The sequence below is a fragment of the Chinchilla lanigera genome, unplaced genomic scaffold, assembly GCF_000276665.1.
Source record: "Chinchilla lanigera isolate Chin_1 unplaced genomic scaffold, ChiLan1.0 scaffold00047, whole genome shotgun sequence".
NCBI lineage: Eukaryota > Metazoa > Chordata > Mammalia > Rodentia > Chinchillidae > Chinchilla > Chinchilla lanigera.
This window is the reverse complement of record NW_004955448.1, coordinates 7,096,346-7,106,913: the sequence shown is the minus strand read 5'-3', so window position 1 is coordinate 7,106,913 and position 10,568 is coordinate 7,096,346.

Sequence of the window (10,568 nt, the reverse complement as noted above, 5' to 3'; positions counted from 1 at the left end):
ACAATGTGAACTTCAAACCAAGAATGATCAAAAGAAATAATTCCACTACATACTTCTTAAGGGAAAAATTCAAGAGGAAGAGATAGCAATCATAAATATATATGCACCAAATACTCAAGCACCCAACTATATAAGACAAATATTAATAGACATGAAAAATCAAATAAACAATAACACAATTGTAATAGGAGACACTAATATCCAATTGCCACAAAGGGATAGATCAATTAGACAAAAAAAATTATCAATGAAATAACAGAACTGAACCAGACCTGTGAACAAGTGGACTTAGTAGATACTTACACTGTTCCACATAGGATATTTTCTAAAGTAGACCATATTCTAGCCCATACAACATGCTTAAGTAAATGCAAAGGAATTGAAATTATCCTAAGTGTATCATCTGACCATAGTGCAATGAAATTGAAAATTAATGACAAAAGAAACCACAAATGTCCATAAATACATGGAAATTAACACTTTCCTGAACAACCAAGTGGATTATAGATGAAATTAAAGAAGAAATAAACAATATCTACAATCAAATGATAATGATAAATACAACTTACCAGAACCTGTGGGACACAATGAAAGCAGTCCTACGAGGGAAAATTATAGTGCTGAATTCTCACATCAGGAAAATGGAATGAGCACAAATAAACAACCTAATGCTGCATCTAAACCTTCTAGAAAAAGAAGAACAAGTTAATCCCAAAGCCTAAAGAAAGGAGGAAATTGTAAAGATCAGAGCAGAAATTAATACAATTGAGAATAAGAAAACAATACAAAGAATTAATGAACAGAAGAGTTTGATTCTTTGGAAGAAGAATTGACAATTGAAAATTGACAAACCCCTAGCCAACCTTTTCCAAACAGAGAGAGAAAAAAACTCAAATTCATGCAATGGGGAATGAAAAGGGTGAAATCACTACAGATCCTGTGGAAATTCAGATTATCAACACCTACCTTGAAAATCTTTACCTGCATAGGATGGAAAACACAGAGGAAATGGAGAGATTCTTAGAAAGATATGAATTACCAAAGCAGAATAAAGAAGGTACAACAATTCTGAATAACCTAACATCAGTTAATGAAATTAAAAATGCAATTAAAAACTTACCAACAAAGTAAAGCCCAGGTCCTGATGGATTCATGGCTGAACTCTACAAGAAATTTAGAGAAGATTTAATGCCGATATACCTCAAACTCTAATGAAACTATAAGGGAAGCAATTCTCCCTAACTCATTCCTGGAAGCAAGTATTACCCTGATACCAACACCAGAGAAAGACCCAATAAAAAAAGGAAAGGAAAGAAATGATAGAGATGCAAGTACAGAGAAGGGAGAAGGCCAATCTCCCTAATGAACATAGATGCAAAAATCTTCAGTAAAATACTAGCAAACAGAATGCAGTAAATCATCAAGAATCATCATGACCAAGTGGGGCTGATTCCAGGAATGCAGGGATGGCTCAACATATGCAAATCAATAAACGTAATATATCATATCAGCAGAGGCAAAGACAAAAATCACATGATCATCTCAATAGATGCAGAGAAAGATTTTGATAAAGTCCAACACTCGTACATGATAAAAAAAAACCTCTACAGAATTGGAATAGATGGTCTTTACTTCAATCAGATAAAAACCATCAATGACAAACCAACAGCCAACGTCATACTAAAGGGACAAAAGCTGAAAGCTTTCACTCTAAAATCAAGAACAAGACAAGAATATCCACTATCATCACTACTATTCAATATAATTCTGGAAACATTAGCCAGAGCAATTAGATAAGAAAAAGAAATAAAAGAAATAAGGATAAGAAAGAAAGAAGTTATATTATCATTATTCACAGATGACTCTACATAGAAGACCCCCCAAACTCCACCAAAAGACTTGTAGATTTAATAACCAAATTTGGTAGTGTAGCTGGATACAAAGTCAATACTCAAAAATCAATAGCATCCCTATATACAAAAAATAAACTCACTGAGAGAAAATTAAGGAAATCACACCCATCACAATAGCATCCAAAAAAATGAAATACCTAGGAATCAATCAAATAAAAGAAGTAAAAGATCTGTACAGTGAAAATTAGAGTACTCTGAAAAAGGAGACCAAAGAGGATATCAGAAAATGGAAAGATATTCGTTACTCAAGCATAGGAAGAACAAACATAGTGAAAATGGCCATACTTCCCAAAACTGTTATACAGATTTAATACAATCTCCATTAAAATTCCATTAGCATATATCACAGAACTATAGAAAACATTCTTAAAATTCACTTGGAAACAGAAGAGATCTAGAAAAAATAAATAAATAAAACCTAAAAAAAAAAAAAAAGAAGAGACTTAGACTAGCAAAGGCAATTTTGGGTAATAAAGGCAAGGCAAGAGGCATCACAATCTTTGACTTGAAATTATACTACAAAGCTACTGTGATAAAATTAGCATGGTACTGGCAAAAACCAGACCTGAGGATCAACGAAACAGATCAGAAGATGTAGACACAACTCCAAACACACTCAGCCACCTTATCTTTGACAAAGGGGTCAAACACATTCATTGGAAGAAAGATAGCCTCTTTAATAAATGGAGCTAGAAAAGCTGGCTTTCCATATGCCAAAGACTAGAACTAAACCCATGTCTATCACCATGCACTAAACTAAAGTCAAAATAGATCAAAGATCTAAATATTGAAACAGAAACACTAAATCTACTGAAAGAGAAAGTAGGTAGAAATCTTAAAGACATAGAGGTAGGTAGAGAGTTCATGAACAAAAACCAAACTGCACAGGAAATACTTCAAAGAGTCAACAACTGGGATCTCAACTCATTAAAAAGTTATTGCACATCAAAAGAAATCACCAACAGAGTGAAAAGAAAACCCACAGAGTGAGAAAAAATTTTAGTCAACTGCCCCTCAGACAAAGACTTCTATCTAGAATATACAAAGAATTGAAAAAATCAGGTCCCCCAAATTCAAAGAACCAATCTAAAAATGGTCATCTGAGATGAAGAAATGGGCTTCTCAGATGATGAAATACAAATGGCAAATAAATACATGAAAAAATGCTCAACATCATTGGTCATTTGAGAGATACAAATTAAAATAACGCTGAGATTCCATCTCCAGAAAGAATGGTTTTTATCAAGAAGTCAACCAATAACAAATGCTGGTGGGGCTGTAGGGAAAAAGGAGCCCTTCTCTACTGTTGGTGGGAGTGTAGACCAGTTTAACTACTGTGGAAATCAGTGTGGATACCTCAAAAAACTAGGCTTAGAGGTCCCATTTGACTCAGCTATTTCCTTTCTGGATATCTTCCTGGAAGAATTAAAAACATCATACCACAGATACATATGTGCACCCATGTTTATAGCAGCAAAATTTGCAATAGCTAAATCTTGGAAAGAACCCAAATGTCCATCAACAGAGGAATGGGTAAGAAAGATGTGCTCTTTTTCTACAATGGAGTACTACTCAGCCATAAAGAAGGATAAACTTGAGGCTTTTATAGGTAAGTGGATGTAACTTGAGACCATACTCATAAGTGAAGTAAATCAAAATCACATGTGTAAACATCATACTGTCTCCCTAGTGTAAGAAATTGAAAGGCTAAATAAGATCCAAAATGTACAATAGATACTGTAGAAGAGAAAGAAGCTGCTCACGAAGAAGAAACAACTGAATGGGGGAAAGGAGAAAAGAAGGAAGGGAAAATTATATATATATATATATGTGTATATATATATATATACATATATAATAGCTAACATAATTTTACTACTAATTTCTATTAGTTCATTGAAAAGAACAGTTTGTTCTTGTATTATCTGATCAATTTTCATGCCTGTATCTTGTAAACTGAGCAACTACTTTGAAGATACAATACACAATATATTAACCATTGTTAATTTCCTATTATCTTGTTTTGAAATTCTGTATCATTGTTTTATTGTTATTTTCTCTTTAAGATAAAAAAACTGCATACCTATAAATATATATAGATAAAACCTGCAAGAAAATATAGGAAAGTGTTGTCAGTAGTAATTTCTGGGAGTGTGCATTATATTTTCATTTTGCTCATCTGTATTTTGTTTGCTTTCTAAACTCACCATGTGGTGCTATGTAATTATTGTGGGTTTTTTGATGTTATTGTTGTTGTTGTTTGTTTTTGTTTTTGTTTCCATTTGCAGCGCTGAGGATTGAAACCAGGGCCTCAACACATGCTAGGCAAGTGCTCTATGACTGACTGACATCCCAATCCTTTTCACTTTGCGATAGGTTCTCGCTAAATTCCCCAGGATGACTCAAAACTTGTGATCCTCCCACCTCAGCCTCCCAAGTACATGGGATTATAGCTGTGTGCCACACATAGATTGCTGTTATACAAATTTTTTAAATGAACTCAAGATAATGGTAAAAACTGGCCTAAGTTAGCATTGCTTTTAAGCAAGAAATCTCTGGAAACTTGGTTTTCAAGAGGCATAAAATAAATATTTGGGTAAAGTAAACGTAAAATTAAATGTAGGCTTGGGTGGAGACGTGGAGCTTCTACAATGCCAGAGTAAGGCGTCCAATCTTTAGGCTGTAGACACCATGGAACACTGATGGTTTTTTGTTCATAATAGTGACCTGGGCATGACTGTTATCTAGACAGATATTTTAGAAGTGAAACTGGTCTTGGTCACTAAATGGATTGAGTAGAAAGAGGAGAAAGCCGAAGCCAGTGTTTACAATGCCAAACTTGAAAACCTAAGGCCTGCGGCAGACTGTGATGACTTGGGCAGGACTAGAGGAAAGACAAGAGTCTGGAGAGACAAAATGAAGAGGGTGAGCAAGCCGGACTCTGGAGCTGTGCTCCAGCGTGGGCAGCAGCCACTGTCTACTCCTGGAAATTGATGTGGATCCTTTTCAGAGCACACACTTAAAAAAAGAAGAAAGTGTTTGCATGTGTGAAGCACACAGTTCTGGTAAGCTTCAGACTTCCTGGACTAATATTAGATTTCAGAGGCCAAATTTAACAAGGCAGCTCTGAATCCACAGAAATTTTCAGTAACTTGAGATGCATAAATAGAACTGTTGATATTGTGTTTTGATAGTGCCAAATTTTCCTCTGACAGTGAAGAATCCCTGGAGTGAGACTGAGAGAAGTGCTCATCAGAGAATGAGAGGAATCTACAGGGGAAAGTTATTCCTTTCATCTTAAGCATCTAAAGCTGAAAGACATTGAAGGATTGCAAAACCTGAAAAAGGAGCAAAGCAAAAGGAGAAGCACAGTAATTTTTAGTCTCTTCCTTGATGTGTTAGTATAATTCCTGACTAATTTATTCCTTGCTCTTTTCCAAAGAACAGGCTGGTTTTGTCTCCTTAATATAGCCATAGTCATGTATAATTTCAGATGAGCTCTCTCGTATCACTCTAAACTGGATTTCAGTGAGAAGGCACCAAAATGAATTCTGTGTCTTCTGATCAATTTGATGATCTCCGCTCTAGACTGGAAATTGGGTACAATGAAACTTCATTCTGCATACTCACTAATCTCTAAGGGCATGTTATGAGCTAAACAACATAAGATTAGTCTGTATTTGAGTTTTTAAAAGAGAGAGGTGTTCAAATGGAAGAGCCTGTCCACTTATAAAAACTTTGGGAAAGTTTATGCTACAAAGAAGTAATGGGTTCATGTTCCATTGTAAATCCATTTTATATTGATACCCTGTGAGCAAATGACTCACTCACCACCCAAAGCTTTAAAAATACCAGCTGATTTAAGATTAACAAGACATGTGTCTGCTCTCTAGCATTTCCAGAAGGAAGCCTGAAGAGCCATAGATATTCTCAAGCTTTGATCAGGAATACCATCCACCCACCTTTCCACAAGCCAGGCAGTTGTGTGGGAAAAACAGATCTGGTCATCTGGATTCAATAGAGGCTTTTTCTTAAATGAAGAAGTGGGCTCACCCAACATATGCCATCAGTTTCAATCTTCAACTGAGAGGAGACCCAAGAAGCCCTACCCCAACGCTAGAGGAAATGTTGCAGGAGTCAAGATAGAATACACTTTACACAGCCTGCACCACTGAGGGGAATGCAGAGCTCAAGGTCCATGTAATTCAGGAGCTAATTTTCTAAACTACTTCTTCACTGACATAGCCATAGTGAGGACAGCAGGGTGGCTGAAGGGCACCATCACGTACACCCCAAAGTACCAGGAAGACCTCATTCTTTTGGGCAATAGTAGCAAAAGCAGATCGCCTCTAAATTTCTGAATTAAACATTCCCCCCCCATAGTGTATTTGTCATTATTTTATAAAGTCTTTCTAGACTACTTGTGAGCAATATCATCAAACAATAATATCAACATGTATAAATGGTTATTACTTACAAAATGCTTTCAAAAATTCTGTGGTTGAGTAAGGCAGAGATTATATGTTGTAAAGCCCATACCTTCTGCTTCTAGTTCTTTGGGAGATTCCAGCCCCACTAAGAAATATTTCACACCTGGTTATGGTTTGTGTCTGGGTGTCCCCCCAAAGCTTCATGCAGTCATGGGGCAGGCTTTTAGAGTTTGATTGATTATGGGTGTGAGAGCTGCACCCACCCTGGGGGGGATAGTTTGCATATGTAAGGGAGAGCAAGAGGCGCTTGCAGCCATTTCCTGGCTTTTGTGTTTGTTGCTTTTGCTGTGCTCTGTCGCCATGAGCTATAGCCCTCTGCCATGTGCCACTCTGCCTTATAATCTGCCAAGTACGGACTGAAACCTCCACAAACTGTAAGCGGAAATAAACCTTTCCTTCCTTAATTTTAGCTGTCAGGTATTTTGTCCCAGCAACGAGAAAAAACACACCTTTTGCTGCACCAAAACTTACAGAACAGACAGGCATTGGGTGAATAGTTTAGGAAAGCTCTGTGCAGGGAGGACTTATGGTTCTTTTTCTCCCTAGGGGAAGGGAACTTCTCAAGAGGAAACTACAAGGTGTGAACTTGGAAGAAAATAGCCTAAACTGCTGCTACTCCAGACCTGACTGAAAGAGCCAAGAAATCCTCAGGGTTCACAATGAGCCAGCTCAACACGTCACAAAAGGCATCTACTTAGGGCTCTTCACTAATGGCAGTTTGCTTCAGCTAATTCTACACTGGGGTGGAGGGTTCTCCTGTACCCTTTGGGGCATTTAGCAGGGTCCCTGATATCTTCCACTAGATTGCAATAGCACTGGATCCTCAGTTGTGACAAAACAAGATGCCTTTACACATTGCCAGAGTGCCTGGGATTGATGTCCGCTGAGGTAGGCAAATGCAGTCATAGCTTAGATAATCAACACCCACTTTCTTGGAATGTCCTTTGTGCTGCTCTGTCTGTGTCTCAGAGAGGGTCCTATGGCCCTAGGACATGGAACAAAATTTAGGATGCAAGGATTTAGATCTCTGGACTGGTCATCATCATCGGAACTAACACTGCATGGGCTGAGTACTACAGTAAAATGCAGAATTCCCCACTGTCACTACAGCCAGGTAGAGCTGGATAGGCTATAAGCTGCACAGTTCCAGAAGGTGTCATAGACTGCCATGGAATGGAGCCTCTAAAGTTGTGCAGTGATGCAGCTCTGGATGTCTCAATGTCCTGGCCATCTGTCTCCTGTCTGACAGAGAGCATCTTGGGAAGAAGGAAGAGAAAAACTAGTAAACAGTGGATACGGGTCAGGAAATCATGAATCACTCTCAGCGTTAAAAGAGGATTCCACTTCCAGATGGCATCACATCTTAAAATGTTAAAACAGAACTTTGATTCTGAAAAACCTTGTAATTTTTTTTTTCTTTTTACCGTTCCTGTGTTGTTGCCAAGACTCTAGGGGTTGCTTCAAAACTGAAACAGATAAGCAGCAAAGTAAGGTGAGAGGATCTAGAACCATGTTTCTTTGGTTTTTCTCCAGTACTGGGAACCGAACTCACGACTTTGCGCTTGCCAGGCAGGTGCTTTTGCCACTGAGCTAAATCCCCAGCCCCCTAGAACCATGTTTCTAACATCTAAGATGTGTGTCGGGCCTTCAGCAAGTTACTCAAGCCCTGATTTGGCTCTCTGGTAATAAATTAGAAAGGACAGCAATTACTCTTGCCCTAGAGAGTTGTGAGGATTAACCAGGAACTCAGGTAAGGACCTGATAGGTGCTCTGTAAAAAATAAACCACAGTACAAATGCTGATCGATTTCATCAGTACCTCATGCTGCTTGATGACGTGCTAAAGATTTGAGATATCAAAGTGTCTCCCTTCTAAAAGATATTTATTTTTAAAATTGTTGGAAATTGCTTCACTTGTATAACTTTAAGCAGAGTTGTTGGTACTTTATATTATTCTATACTTACAAATCATAAAGTTTCTTTTACTGAGAAGACACTACACAGTCTTATAACTGGGGTATTGAAAGAAAAGGGTATTTTATAGGAGCTTTGCCAAGGTTTATTTAATAGGCAATTTCCTGTCCTTAGCTTAAGAATGCTTTACATCATAGAAGCAATAATGTGGTCATTTTGAAATTTGAAAAGAAGATAATAAGCATCATAATCCCATTCTCCCCACAGAAGCTCCATTGGCACATCTTTGTAATCTTTTCTTTGTTATAGTATAGTATAACAACTATATATATTATAACAATTATATATACTTTATGTACTATTGTATAGTTATATATTATAGTTATAGTGTATTATAGATTATTGAGATTGTACCATACAGTCGAACTCTGTTCTTTTCTCTATGAAAAAGCAAAGTCACTTAAAGCTCTAAAAATTTTAAACGGCTATATAATATTTCTATAAATGAATGTTCCAAAATTTATGAACTATTATCTCACAATATTCTTAATTTTTCTTTTGTATCTGTCCTTATTTTTAAAAAACTGCCTACTTCCTGAGGATAGAATTATAAAATTAAATGACTTGAATTTTCTCAAAGGTCATGGTTTCAGTTTGATTCCCAAAAAGAATTATATCAATTTCCACACCTTGTAGTAATATTAATGCACTTAACCAGCACTAAATATTACCAATTTCATTGTATTTATTCTTTTAGTTTGCATATATCTGATTTCTGATTTTAGTTATTAATATATGCTTTTCACTTTAATGCTCTGATCATTTATTTTTATGGTGTATCAATATTTTTATTGACTAATATGCATTCTTTTTATAAAGGGTACTAATCATTTGTATCTTATATTTATGGGAAGAATTTCTCATTGTAAGATTTTCTCAGTATTGTGTGCTTTTCAAAATATTAATTAGTTTCAATTTTTGTGTAATCAAAACTACTGTTATTTTTCTTGTGGTTTTTTTTATTAGGTTTAAATTTAGGGAAACATCTTTTTCATCCTGAGATCAGACATTGAAATTTATTTGTATGTTCTTTAAGTTTCATGTAATTTTATTTATGAACACCAAAAATGCACATTCACATTCCTTGCACCAAGAAAGGGAAGATCCCAAAACAGACCAATAATGATTTTTTGAATGCAAAAGGATAAAAAAAAATCAGGTTCTTGGCTTTAAGAACAAAAATTGGCATTCTAAATTCAGAGGGGAAGCTGCAGTCCCTTTAATTTCTTTTAGTACATAGTGATTACATTCACTGCGGGGAGCTGGTACATGTGCAACACATCTTAATTCTTTCTGTGTCCCTGTCTCCTCCTTTTCCTCTTGGTCCCTTTCCCATTTGTAAAAGATCTATCAAAACAGCAATCTTAAAGTCAAAATCCTCTAGATTTTTATTAGATCTGCATGTTCTGGAAGGTAAAAGTTTTGAGTTCCAAAGAGGCAAGAAGACCTGAAACACAGATTTTAAACCATGAACCAGAAAGTAGAAAAACATGGTGAGATCTCATGAAAGTGGAAATAAAAATCCTCTCTGGCCTAGGAGGAGCTTGGAGCTAATCACAAGGACACTGCATTGGGATAAAAGCTCACATACGTCTGTGAAAGGCAAATTCTCCAAGCGTTGAGCCCTGCAGGGTCCAGAGTCACTTGAGGCAGCCCCAGAAGAGTAGAACACATTTGGTTTAAGAATAGCACCCTCCAAAATGACAGAGTGAAAAGGAGATTTGGATGTCTTCCACTGGCTTTTAAGAAATGTGCTGAAAGCAACTGAGAATCAAAGGCCAGATCAGCTGCTGAGAGTTCACTACTGCTACAGACAGGTGCCCTATAGCGGGGCTTCTGATGGGCAGCCCAAGTTAGACGCAAAGCTTAGCTAAGCCAAGAGAGAGATCTCCACTCACAGAGAAGGCACTGTCTGGGACAGAGGCTGTGGACAGAAAAGCCAGTTCCCAGCACCAGCTGTGCAAGCTGTACCTTAGGGGAGTCAATGCCCCCCCCAACACACACACAGGTTATGGCCATCCCTGACCTTCCAGGGGAACCAGATGTGAGGCAATGTGGAAGAAAAGACAAAAAAGAAAACCCTAACAGCCTGAATTTATATGAAAACTGATTAAATCACATAGAATTATCCAGATTAAGTTTTCTATTCTCAGAGAAAATAGAGATTCATAAGCCATGCAAATTATCATCAT